The sequence below is a fragment of the Salvelinus alpinus genome, chromosome 15, assembly GCF_045679555.1.
Source record: "Salvelinus alpinus chromosome 15, SLU_Salpinus.1, whole genome shotgun sequence".
Classification (NCBI taxonomy): Eukaryota; Metazoa; Chordata; class Actinopteri; order Salmoniformes; family Salmonidae; genus Salvelinus; species Salvelinus alpinus.
In genome coordinates, this window is record NC_092100.1 from 26,982,119 (window position 1) to 26,996,693 (window position 14,575).

The 14,575-nt window shown below is 41.4% G+C and overlaps 1 long non-coding RNA gene across 1 annotated transcript; it reads left to right on the forward strand.

The window, feature by feature from the left end:
• Nucleotides 1-13,723: 13,723 nt before the first annotated feature.
• LOC139539844 (uncharacterized) lies at nt 13,724-14,122 on the forward strand. Its single transcript, XR_011668021.1, has 2 exons — nt 13,724-13,848; nt 13,954-14,122. It is a non-coding gene; the product is annotated as an uncharacterized lncRNA (long non-coding RNA).
• Nucleotides 14,123-14,575: the final 453 nt, after the last annotated feature.

Below are 14,575 nucleotides of genomic sequence, written 5' to 3' on the forward strand. Positions count from 1 at the left end.
CTCCCTCTCCCTCTCCGGCCTCTTGGTCATCAGGCTGCTGATTATCCCGCACACCTGTCACCATCGTCTCACGCACCTGCGCCTCATGACACTCACCTGGACTCCATCACCTCCTTGATTATCTTCCCTATATCTGTCACTCCCCTTGGTTCTTTCCTCAGGTGTTATTGACTGTGTTTTCATGGCGGTGCATTGTTTTATTTATTAAAACTCACTCCCTGAACTTGCTTCCCGACTCTCTGTGCACTCATTACACTCCTGGACTTTTTAGCCTAAGATATTGACTATCAGTGTCCAACGGGATGCCAGATATCACTTTTTACCGGTGCCCTGCTCTGAAAATCAAAGCTGTCCATGAGTTGATCATTTCATGAGCCACAATGCATGCTCCTTTTGCTCTTTGGATACAAAAGATATCAACACCATACCACTCCTGGTTACTTTGACTGCATCCACTTCCCTACGCCTTCACTATCCTCGTGACTTCGAAAGGGTTTCCCAAATGAACATCCTTATTCAAAAAACATACTCCAATAAACAAATATTCATCAGACTTATTTTCCACAAAATGTTTTGCCCTTTTTGTTCCATTCTTGGACTTCAGTAGCTCCATCCTGGTGGTGCAGTGGACTAATTCAATGGACACAGAACAGGTTCAATTCTCACTAATAACTTACCGCACAAAATACATGTGTTAATGCCTAAACAAATGAATTTCCTTGTCTTCAAAACAGATAACCTAGTCAGTGACAGTTTTTAGGAAGTTATTCAAAAACCTCCAAATAACCTATTTCTGTTCTCAGAATGACAAAACTTCCAGGAAACCATAGTTAAATGTGATTAGTACCTCCCTTCAACCTAAAAAACATTCCCAGAACATGCAACATTTTCACTTCCGCACTCAGAACATTTAAATAACTTTGTTTTATCGGTCAGGAAACATATGGCTTCATTCCCAGAACAAATGAGAAACCAAAAACATACATTCCCACCACTTCCAAGGAACCAAATGTGCTAGCTGGGATGAAAGTGATTTGATAGTGTTCTGTTTCCGGAAGACACGTATCTATGTGATCTAAACACTTAACTTTCACCCCGAAGTTTTAAAGTCACTGCTCTGCCAGCTTCTCCTGGGAGAGCTATAACTTCAAAACTGTTTTGCTCCTCCTCTTCAATTATGTTTAGTTTGATAGACTTCAATGGTGGTCACTCTAAGCCATGGTTCATTGGGAATTTAAGGCACACACATTTAACACTCTGTTATCCCGTCAAATTCAAGTGATAATGTACAGCAAGAGCCAGCCTGGGGAAAAATTACAGGTAAATGAATGAACAAGCTAATTGACAAATGAACAGTCAAATAAATTAAGTCTACCAGTCTCATGCGAGTCCATAATAAATGGGGTGTCGTGACCAGAGTGGGAAACGGATTGCTAGATTCCAAACCAATGCTTTCAGATTTACGTACATCAAGGGCCTTGGGGTAGGGGCTGCTGGGCTGGGATTCGATTTGGAATTATACAGCAACTGATTGAGACTACCTATCCACTAGACTGAGAGACCTGGCCGGACCCAGCTACTGTATACACCCTGTGATGTACTTCTACCGGTGAGTTCTGGTACATGCATCTCTCTGTGGGATCTCCACTCTCTGCGCTATAATTGGTCGCTGTGATTGCTGCTCTCTGCTACACAAAAGGCTGATCTCTGCAATTACACCATGCAGTGTCAAAGAGCACAGCTCTCCGCGTCAGCGCTGAATTTCATCAGCCACCAGTGAAAGGAGCCGGTCTGTAAAGCCTTGTTCACATTGGCAGTTTGAAGTGACTCAAATCCAATGCATATCTGATTCAAATCTGTTATTTTCCCTGCAGTCCGAACAGCCAAAAAGCACATGGAATAAGATAGAGTATATGAAGAAAAGTATGTGTACACCCCTTCAGATTAGTCGATTCGGCATTTCAGCCACACCCGTTGCTGACAGGTGTATAAAATTGAGCACACAGCCATGCATTCTCCAAAGACAAATATTGGCAGTAGAATGGCCTTACTGAAGAGCTCAGTGACTTTCAACATGGCCCCATCATAGCATGCCACCTTTCCAACAATTCAGTTTGTCAAATTTCTACCCTGCTAGAGTTGCCCCGGTCAACTGTAAGTGCTGTTATTGTGAAATGGAAACATCTAGGAACAACAACGGCTCAGCCGCAAAGTGGTAGGCCACACAAGCTCACAGAACGGGACTGCCAAGTGCTGAAGCACGTAAGCCGTAAAGCACGTAGGCTGTCTGTCCTTGGTTGCAACACTCACTACCAAGTTCCAAACTGCCTCTGGAAGCAACATCAGCACAATAACTGTTAGTCGGTATCTTCATGAAATGGGTTTCCATGGCCGAGCAGCCACACACAAGCCTAAGATCACCAAGTGCAATGCCAAGTGTCAGCTGGAGTTGTGTAAAGTTCGCCCCCATTGGACTCTGGAGCAGTGGACATGCATTCTCTGGAGTGATGAATCACACCTCACCGTTTTTCATGGTTCCGGCTAGTTCCAGGTCCTTAGTTCCAGTGAAGAGAAATCTTAGTAATACAGCATACAATGACATTCTTGACGATTCTGTGCTTCCAACTTTTTGGCAATAGTTTGGGGAAGGCCCTTTCCCGTTTCAGCATGGGAAAGCGTGCACAAAGCGAGGTCCATACAGAAATGTTTTGAGGAGATCAGTGTGGAAGAAATTGACTGGGCTGCACAGAGCCCTGACCTCAACCCCATAGAACACCTTCGGGATGAATTGGAACGCCGACTGCGAACCAGGCCTAATTGTCCAACATCAGATCTCAACCTCACTAATGCTCTTGTGGCTGAATGGAAGCAAGTCTCCGCAGCAATGTTCCAACTTAAGTCGCTCTGGATAAGAGCGTCTGCTAAATGACTTAAATGTAAATGTAAATGTAGTGGAAAGCCTTCCCAGAAGAGTGGAGGCTGTTATAACACCAAAGGGGGGACCAACTCCATATTAATGCCCAGGATTTTGTAATGAGATCTTTGACGAGCAGGTGTCCACATACATTTAGTTATGGAGTATATTTCAAGCCACATTTCAAATCATGTTCATAGGTGGTTTGAAATCGGATACATATCTCATTCCTAGCCATGCGACTTGTCTGAATGGTCAAATGTGAGCGATATGCCCTCAAGCGGTTTTTAAACCGCTATTTGGCATATCTCGTTGCTTGCTATCTACTCGGTGGACAGTTTTGTAAAGAACATGTGGTTCTGTTGTTAAACTCTAAGTGGTCTCAGAGCATTTTATAATATTCTCAAAGTAAAATCACTCCATTATGTATGATATGTTACGTTTTGTATGGTATGTATTAATTTGTTGATGTCAATCATCCATTTCATATGATATGTTACGAATTACAATTCATATGATGTTACGCATTTGTAAAACATACAATATGTTACAAATTTGCTAAATGTATGATGCATTGCGAATTCCAATTTCTTGTGACTAACGTTAGCTCGGTGGATATGTTATTGCTAACTTTACCTAACTCTGGGGTTAGGGTTAAGGGTTAAGATTAGGAGTTAGATCAAACTTTGGGTTAGGGGAAGGAATAGCTAGCATTCTAAGTAGTCGGAAATTAGCTAAAAAGTAGTAAGTAGTTGCAAGTTGCTCATTTGCTAAAATGCTAAAGTTGTCTGTGATGAGATTCTAACACGCAACCTTTGGGTTGCAAGATGTTCATGTTATATGACCATCCTCCTTTTGTTTTTGCCTGAAGAAATCCATCTTATTTACCCATACCAAACATAACATATCATAAAAACTTGAGTGTCCTGGATTTAAATCTACTATGTTACGTCTAGTCAATGAGACCAGTCTGCTAAACTAGCTTGTTAATTGTTTACAAACAATTTAGTGAATGTGCTAGAATGCTAAACAGCTACCTAGCTAGCTACTTGACTGCTGTGGCTAGATACAAATGACTTGTTTTGAAAGTTGGATCATCTTATTCCTTGAGGCTTTAAAACTTCTTCTTAATAGGGGGCGCCATTTCCACTTTGGGAAAAAATAGTGCCCAAATTAAACGGCCTCGTACTCTGTTCTAGATCATATGATATGCATATTGTTATTACTATTGGATAGAAAACACTCTGACGTTTCTAAAACTGTTTGAATTATATCTGTGAGTAAAACAGAACTCATTTGGCAGGCAAACTTCCAAACAGGAAGTGAAAATTCTGAAATGGGTCTCTGTGAAGGGCTGCTCCTATTCAATTGCCTTGTATTTATGGATATGTATGCACTTCATACGCCTTCCACTAGATGTCAACAGGCAGTAGAACGTTGAATGAGGTGTCTAGCCTGATGTGGGACCGAATGAGAGCTTTTGGAGTGACAGGTCAGCCATATTGGCAGTATTTTGCTGCGCACCTGGGAGCACCATATCGTTTTCTGCAATGCGTTAGGTAGACACGAAGAAATGCTCCGTCTGGGACGTTATTGGATACATACGAGAAAAACATCCTAAAGATGGATTTTCAACTGAGTTTGACCAGTTTATTCGACTTTTATTATGACTTTTGGAATTTTTCGTTCCATGCGCCAAACTTTCATGGACACGTGAGCACCACTATGCTAGCCAAAGTTGATAATTCGACAGAAGAAATGGACATTCTAAAACAAAACAACGATTTATTGTGGAACTAGGACTCCTGGCACTGCATTCTGATGAAAGTTCATCAAAGGTAAGAGAATATTTATGATGTTATTTCGTATTTTTGTTGAATATGTTGACTCCAACATGGCGGAGAATGGCTGAGCGCTGTCTCAGATTATTGTATGCTGTGCTTTTTACTAAAGTTATTTTTTTTAATCTAACACAGCGGTTGCATTAAGAACCAGTGTATCTTTAATTATATGTCCAACATGTATTTTTCAGCAAAGTTTATGATGAGTTTTTCTGTTAGATTACGTGACTCTCCAAAATTTCTCCGGACAATTTGGAGCATTTTTGCGCCATGTTCACAATGTAAAACCAGGATTTGTAGCTATAAATATGCACATTTTCGAACAAAACATAAATGTATTGTATAACATGATGTTATAAGACTGTCATCTGATGAAGTTGTTCAAAGGTTAGTGATTATTTTTATCTCTATTTGTGGGTTTTGTGAAAGCTATCTTTGCGGTGAAAAAATGGCGTTGTGTTTTGAGCTATTGTGGTGAGCTAACATAAATATATGTTGTGTTTTCGCTGTAAAACATTTTAAAAATCGGACATGTTGGCTGGATTCACAAGATGTTTATCTTTCATTTGCTGTATTGGACTTGTAATTTCATGAAATTATATTATATGATATTCCCTGTGGCGCTAGGCTAGGCTATGCTAGTCAGCGTTTCTGATGAGGAGGATCCCGGATCCGGGAGGGTGGGTCGGTTAAAAGCATTCTTACACTTTGAACATTCAAAGCAACTGGGAAATGCCCATGGCAGGCATTGTTGTCAGCTTCAATTCTGAATGATAGGAAGCATGAGCACCACCAATCAGCCTACACCACTGCGTGCACATCCGTCATTAATATGACAACTAATGTAGCCATGTCAGCAAATGACTGCTGTCTGGTCACTTGTAACCAAAACGTTTTGAAATAAAAACTGAGCATTAAGGCCTATAGTGTGAACAAGGCTTAAGAGCATTAGACATAGAGCGCCTCTCCCTGTCTGACCCCTGTCTATCTCTGTCTAGTTCTCATATTCAAATTCAATTTCATTCTATCCCGACCGTCTCCAGTGCTACCAGTATCAAGAGCATGCGCAGGCACACTTTAATAACAGCGAGCTTGGTACAACTCCGGGGGTAATATCATTACCTGTAAAAATGTGCTCACCCTTTGTAATTCAATGTAAGTGGGTTTCCCTAGCCTAGGGGTATTAAAGAGACCCGTTGTTAGTATGCATTAGAATAAACACATTACAATGCACCTCAATAAATAAAGGCAATCCATTGTACACAGTACAATTACAAATGTGCACACAATCACTTCATGAGACCTAAACTATTTAAACTATTTAATAAAAACAAGGGCACACACACACAGTTGTTTAGATTAAACCACATACCTTTTGAAGTTTACCAGTAAACTATCAGAACTTTTCAATTTTGGGGGGGAATTTTATCACATGACATCTAGTGGCCTTTTTTGGTACTTCAGATATTCACATGTGTCTAATTAGCTCTGGCCCTCTGTGTGTCCTTATGATGTGTAACGTATATAAAATGATCAAGTAAGATTATTTCAAAACAAATATATAAGGACAAAGCTGTAAAACACTATCCTAAATATAATCCATTAACTTAGTAAATACCACTGGTGTTTAATATGATGGTTTCAGCATAAATATTTATTTTTACACACTTATTTATTTTAATATGTCAATATATATTTTTTGTAAATGTTTTGGTGCCAAACTGGTGACAGTTGAGAAAAAAAGTAAATAGTTGGAAGAGTTGCAGCAGAGTTAATTGAAAATAATGCCATTGTTGATGCTTTTTTCATTAATTAGGCTATTTTCTCTTCAACCATAGTCTATCTACTAGAAACTCATGGACAATATGGACACATATATGAATAATGAGCACTATATATATATATATATATATATATATATATATATTAATACATTTTTGCAAGTTATAAATTACCAAAGTTACCATAGATCACCTGTTAATTACCAAAATCACTGAAAATTCCAGTATCTCTGGTAAATGAAAGGTAGTTTTGTAACCCTACTCAAGCGACATGAGTTAAAAACACATTTCAATTAAACTTTTACAAATTGAAACGTAAACAATCTGACAGAAATTTCCTTCACTCCTGTCCAATTTAAAGATTGAGGGAGATTTTATTCATAATGGAATGGGTGAAACAAGCAATGAAGAGGTTTACTCGGTGGGTAAAATCCAAGAGTGAACATTTCTGTTGTGAACTCCACTTCCTTGCATTCAACAAACGTAATGCAAGGTTGAGTTGAGTCTACATTAAAGAGAAGGGAGTTGATGACAAATCAAAGAAATCAATCTCAATAAATTAAGATTAGTGAAAACAGGAGCGCAACTTTCACTGGGACTCAACTCAACCTTGCATTATGTTCGTTGAATGCAAGGAAGTGTCCCCCCCCTCACATTCTGAAATTGTACTTTTGTCCCCCCCAGTTTTATCATTGAAATGTGATACAAAAAAAGGTAACGGTGTGCTTTAGGACCATGCGGACGCTTCAGAGCGGTCGGGTAGGCTGTTTCGAGTTTTCAGCTGGTTGGATTTAGCACCATGTTTACACCACAGACCGGGCAGACAGGCTGTGTGAAAAGCAAAGCTTCTGGAAGACAGGCTGGACCAGCACGGGAGAGTTGACCAGAGGCAGCTGCTGTCAGTGTGTTGCGGTCTTTCTCTGAGTTGTAAAAGCAAGCAGAGCAGAAACTGGCTACTGTTAAGTTGACTGATGTAGCTGACAAGGTAACTGCTGTTTAACCTAAAATGAAAAAAACGAAACAAGTGTATATTTCCCAGTGCTGAGCTATTTGCTAATTAGCTAATGTTTCATCCCCTTTCAACTGAGGTGAATGAATTAGCTAGCTAGTAGCTAACTTACCACAGCCAGTTGAGCTCTAGCCTCTAGCTATCTGTCAGATAGCGATATGACGTGGCTATTATCGCAAAAAGAAATTATATCTCTTTTTATTTAACTAGGAAAGTCAGTTAAGAACAAATTCTTATTTACAGTGACGGCCTACACCGGCCAAACCCTCCCCTAACCCGTACAACGCTGGGCCAATTGGGTGCCGCCTTATGGGACTCCCGATCACAGCTGGTTGTGATACAGCCTGGCTCGAACCAGGGTCTGTAGTGACACCTTTAGCAATGCAGTGCCTTAGACCGCTGCGCCACTTGGGAGTGGCTAACAGCTGTTGTTTGAATGGAAATGTTTTGTAGCCTTTGTTTTGTCCCGTTTCAACAGAAGTAAATAAACTTGGCAAGCTTTCGCCAGTTGATGTACCGTTAGAGAAAGAGCTGGCCAAAAGTTGGCTAACGTTAGCTATTATTTTTGCCTCAATCACACTAGACCTGAATGAAACGATGAAACCAGCGGCCAAACGGTTGAAGACCAAAATTCTGAATTTTTTTCAGTGTGAGTTTTTATTAGGAAGTGTAGCAATGTAACAGTATTGATCTGTCAGTTTCCCTACTTTTCACACACATACATTAATAAACAGCTCTACAGGCTTCACTGTCATGGTGCACAGTCAGTACACAACACTATGCTCATCATGTCTTAGCAGGGTCAGACAGCCAGTGAAGACCAGTCTACGCAGCTCAGGTGAATTCTGCAGTATATCAGTGAATGATACAAAGTTCCATCTTAAGTTGATGGGTAGACCTACAGTAGCTACATGACGGCAGCTTAAAGCTATAGTCTGGGATCTGGGAATAATGGTCATTTCAATTATTGAACCATTGATTCTATTCTTGGATAACATAATATATAAATGTACACCAAGGTAATTCTTTGTCATGCCTCATCTTAGGAGGATCAGATGGTGACAGGGGTCTCAGCAGGGTCAGGCAGCCAGGGAAGACCAGTCTGTGACGGAGCTGAGGATAATTTTTGCAGCTACAACACTTTATTCTCTCTGTGCAGCAAACACTGGACAAGCCAGTTGTAATCTCAGACAAATTACTGCAGTTTAAGACCATCCATAGAATGTACTATATGCCAGTGAAACTGAATATCATGCACTCAGAAATGTAATTCCTCTGCTGCAGGTGTAAAACACAGAAGGGGACATATTTGCATATGCTATGGTCTTGTGAAGGCTGGCTGAATTCTGGAAAAGAGTATGTTATTTTATCTCAGTATGTCTACAGATTCTACCTTCTCCCTGTTTTTTTTTTGCTTGGAAATGTTGATTTTGGAGACTGTTATCAGAAGAAACTGTGTAACAAAGCATTTATAGCGGTTAAGAAATGCATTGCCATTAATTGGAAGGTTGGTTATCCTCCCACAAAGTCACAATGGATGGTAGAAATGTCAAGTTATGTATCACTTGATTTCATTTATTAGCAGATTAAAAGTATACTGGGCACCCTTCATAAGGTCTGGATGCCTTACATGGAATACAGTATGACAAAAGGAGTCTGCATTGAAAACATGCCCATGTAAGGGGAGAAATCTATTTAGGCAATCCCTAGCTGCTGGGCTGCTCATTCCTGGCCCTGGGGTTTGCCCTGGGGCCGCTGGTGCAGAGGTCTAAGGCACTGTTTCTCAGTGCTAGAGGTGTCACTACAGACCCTTGTTCGATTCCAGGCTGTATCACAACCGGCCCTGATTGGGAGTTCCATAGTGCGGCTCACAATTGGCCCAGCGCTGTCCGGGTTTGGCCGGGGTAGGCTGTCATTGTAAAAATAAAAAAATTCATAAATGACTTGCCTAGTTAAATAAAACCATACAATCATGTGGATTGTCACTCTGGCCTTGGCCTAACACACCCCAAACCAATAATGAATGTTTTAGTAAGATCCTAAAGGTGTGTTTTGTTGAGGCACTGCAGGAATGTACTGAACAAAACTGGACTATACTGAACAAAACTGTAAACTCAAAAATGTTAAAGATGTTGCTGAGTTTCAGTTCATAAAAGGAAATACGTCAATTTAAATAAATTCACTAGGCCCTAATCTATGGATTTCACATGACTGGGCAGTGGTGCAGCCATGGGTCGGCCTGGGATTTGTTTCCAAATCTTTCCCTTGAGAAGATGGGAAGGACATTGTGTTGTGAGAGAGTTGAGTTATGTACTAGATTGGTGGGGGGTGGGCGTGCAGGTGGCTCGGGCTGTCTGAAATGTGATATAGAGGATGTCTTATTAAATAAAAATCAAAATCTTTGTATTTTTTTAAGAGTTGTTAATTTGTTAGGCTATTAGTTAAAGGTGCAACACAATATTGAACGCAATATTGCTGTAGCTACACTGTTCCCTCTGACAGATCAGAATCAGAGAAGGTTCCATTATAGGCACTTTCACGGTGTCCTCTTTAGACATATGACCGCAACCCCCCCCACAAGATGGATTAAACGCCTTTTTAAATATGGCTAATGTGCTCATCTGGGGCTTCACCTTATATGCCTGAAGACAAAGAAGACGCTCCACAAAGCGTGACCGCTTACTGCTCTTTCAAATTGCACACCGTCCTCACACACGTTGGCCGGTGGAATTAGTGAATTTAATTAGACCTTTCCCCAATGCCCAAGGTTACTGTGGGTGAGCCGCAGCCCCTAAGATATCAGTAATTAGTTACACAGAGGAGACCCCCCAGCCCATACTGCCTTAAAGTTAACACAAAGTGGGGAGTGATAGAAAGAGAGAGGGCAACCAGTGAGGAACAAACACCATTGTAAATACAATCCACATTTATGTTTATTTATTTTCCCTTTTGTACTTTAACTATTTGCACATAATATGACATTTGAAATGTCTTTATTCTTTTGGAACTTTTGTGATTGTAATGTTTAATGTACATTTTAATTGTTTATTTCACTTTTGTTTATTATCTACTTCACTTGCTTTGGCAATGTTAACACGTTTCCCATGCGAATAAAGCCCTTAAATTGAATTGAAATTGAATTGAGATAGAGAGGGACAGAGAATGAGACAGGGAGAGAGGTTTTGGAAAGAGGGGAGGAGAACATTCAAAGAAAACTAGTAGAGGATGGAAGGATGAGTGCAGGGGAGAGAGAGGGCAGATGAAACTATCGGAGGAGGATGTAAAGAAACAGTATGGTAGTGGTAAACATACCAATGAAGAGGTAGATGAATAGAACAGCTAGAATCCTCTCCATCTGTGGGGCATCACCTCTCACACAGCCTTTCATGTCTGCTCCCACGTCACCATAGAAACACCAGCGAGCACAGTCATTTTCACCAACTCTGTATGAGGTCTATCTAAATGACACATGGAGGCTGTGGCTGGGTCCAACCCACGTGAGAGACTCAACTTTTCCAAAATGTAAAACCCCTCATGCAAAAGAATACATTTGCATCACCTTTGATTCCGTGTTCACGATCCCCTGATAGGGTTGTCAGCACCGCAGGAGGTCTGTGCTACAGCTTTGCCAAAGCCATGAGGACTGTTGAGGGATCTAAAACACACAGCGATACATCTGTATGCAGTGGAGTAAGAGATCTGATAACCTTCTACCAGGCAGGAGAGAGATAGCACCACAGGTAGCCTCATGTAGCCAATCCACACAGCCATTGAAAGCTATTCCAGTCAGAGGCTGGGTTCAAATCATGATGTATCGCAGCACAATGAATGCCCGTTAGGATACAAAATTCAACGCCCATCATTGTCCTCCAAGAGATGTGCATAATTTTCACTTTGATGAATTTCCCATGCCACTCCCCCAATCAGTGAACTTGATTGCACTCAGTCTAACCTACCAATTCCTCTCTCCAGTAGCCTGCACAACCCTCTGAGTGGGGCTGGATGAATGCTGCAGCCGTCTACTAACCCCACAGTCTCACGAGGCTATACGATTGATAGAATATCAAAGGCAAACCGTGTTATAAAGAGGTTTCTCTCATATGCTACACTGCTGCAGTAAAATAATTCACGTGTATGTATTCACTCTCTGAGGAATTTTCAGGACAATCTCTTTTCACATGATTTTCCATTCTGTTACAAAGATACATCTATAGTCTACACAAGGTGAACTATTTTCAATCTTTTCATTCCCAGGTTTACACAACCTTAAAAGCTGAGTGTTTTCTGCTTTTCTACAGCCAGCTGTTATCAGTCCGTGTGGGTTTTATGATGAGTTCATAGCTTCATACTGCCCTCCTCTAGTGGTACAATACAGTCAGTGGCCGGTTTATTCGGTACCCCACCCCATTCCCGAAAATGGTTTGTGCCTACAGACCGTTAGTCATGTGGCTGTGGCTTGCTTCATATAGCAGGCAGACATGCATCGAGGCATTCAGTTACTGTTCAATTGAACGTTAGAATGGGCAAAGCAAGTGACCTAAGCAACTTTGAGTGTGGTAAGATCGTCTGTGACAGGAGCGCCGGTTTCAGAATCTCATAAACGGCCGACCTCCTGGGCTTTTCAAGCACGACAGTGTCTAGGGTACACCAAGAATGGTGCGACAAAAAAAAAATCCAGTCAGGAGAAGTCCTGTGAGCGAAAACAGCTCGTTGATGAGAGAAGTCAGAGGAGAATGGCAAGAATCGTGCAAGCTGAAAAGCGGGCCACATACAGGCAAATAACGGAGCAGTACAACAGTGGTGTGCAGAATGGCATCTCAGAAGGCAAAACTTGTTGGTCCTTGTCAAGGATGGGCTATTGCAGCAGAGGACCACACTGGGTTCCACTCCTATCAACTAAAAACAAGAAGAAGCAGCTCCAGTGGGCACGCATTAACCAACTCTGGACAATTAAGGAATAGAAAAACATTGCCTGGTACGATGAATCCCAGTTCCTGTTGCGTCACGCTGGATTTGAAATGGGTGTGTGTGTGTCACAGATCACTAAATACCCCATTTGTTTTTGTTTATATAGAAAAATTCAAAGCAAATGTTAGCTGACTTACTTGTATATTTGACACCTACCTAGCGAGCTAGCAAGCTCTATTTCATTATTAAACACAAGTAGCTAAGAGGTTGGTAAATACGGTTGAAGTCGGAAGTTTACATACACTTAGGTTGGAGTCATTAATACTCGTTTTTCAACCACTCCACAAATTTCTTGTTAACAAATGATAGTTTTGGCAAGTCGGTTAGGTCATCTACTTTGTACATGACACAAGTAATTTTCCCAACAATTGTTTACAGACAGATTATTTCACTTATAATTCACTGTATCACAATTCCAGTGAGTAAGAAGTTTACATACACTAAGTTGACTGTGCCTTTAAACAGCTTGGAAAATTCCAGAAAATGATGTCATGGCTTTAGAAGCTTCTGCTAGGCTAATTGACATCATTTGAGGTGTATCTGTGGATGTATTTCAAGGCCTACCTTCAAACTCAGTGCCTCTTTGCTTGACATCATGGGAAAATAAAAAAAAATCAGCCAAGACCTCAGAAAAGAATTGTAGACCTCCACATGTCTAGTTCATCCTTGGGAGCAATTTCCAAACGCCTGAAGGTACCACGTTCATCTGTACAAACAATAGTACACAAGTATAAACACCATGGGACCACTCAGCCGTCATACCGCTCAGGAAGGAGACACGTTCTGTCTCCTAGAGATGAATGTACTTTGGTGCGAGAAGTGCAAATCAATCCCAGAACAACATCAAAGAACCTTGTGAAGATGCTGGAGGAAACAGGTACAATAGTATCTATGTCCTATATCGAAATAACCTGAAAGGCTGCACTGCAATGAAGAAGCCACTGCTCCAAAACCGTAATAAAAAAGCCAGACTACGGTTTGGAACTGCACATGGGGACAAAGATCGTACTTTTTGGAGAAATGTCCTCTGGTCTGATGCAACAAAAATAGAACTGTTTGGCTATAATGACCATCGTTATGTTTGGAGGAAAAAGGGGGAGTGTCACGAATCCCGCTTCCTGAGTCTGGGTTTGCCTGTGTGTCTGTCCTGGAGTGTGTTTCAGGTGTCCTGGAACGCACCCTGTCTGGTTGCCGGGCGAATTAGCTCATTGGGAGATTGGTTTCACCCGCACCTGTTTCCCGTCAGTAATCTGCACACCTGTCCTGATCATCATCTCTACCCTTCAAAAGCTCTGACCTGACTTCCATTCCCTGCCGGATCGTTAGCCATGAATAGTATGTTGTGCCTGAGTACCAGACTCCAGTTGGATAGAATTTGTTTTGTTGTTTTCATTTACGTATTGCTTGCCTTGAACTTACCTCCGTTTGTTTTGTCTTCAGTTACTCACCTGGATCATTCACTCCATTCCCGCCTGGTTGACAGAGGATTCTGCTACTACATTGGATTCACCTATTTCCTCTCATCTACTCACCACCGCTGCCCGTTACGCCATCTGGATATATCTACCTTTTCACATTTCACTGTAAATAAATACTCACCTTCTTCCTACGCTCCTTGTCCTGGTCTGCTTCTGGGTTCGATCTTGAAAGATCGTGACAGAACGATCCGGCCAGTAATGAACCCAGCGGACCTGGACTCCGTTTGCCATGCCATTACCCTGCAGGAGAAGAAATTGGGACAACACAATACGGCGCTACAGGAGATAGCGAGTTCGATCCAGAATTTATCTGCTAGCTTGACACAAGTCCAGGATCAGCTCAGTTTGCAGGTGATTCATTCACTACCGGTTTCACCCATCTCACCTGCCGTGTCTGAAGCGGTTCCATTTCGTGAACCCAAGGTACCGACGCCTGATAAATATGAAGGGGATTTGGGAAAATGCCGTTCGTTTCTTATGCAGTGTGGGTTAGTGTTTGATCTACAGCCCCATTCTTACGCCACTGACAAGGCTAGGATAGCCTTTGTTATTGAACTGTTGCGTTGAAGAGCTCTGGAATGGGC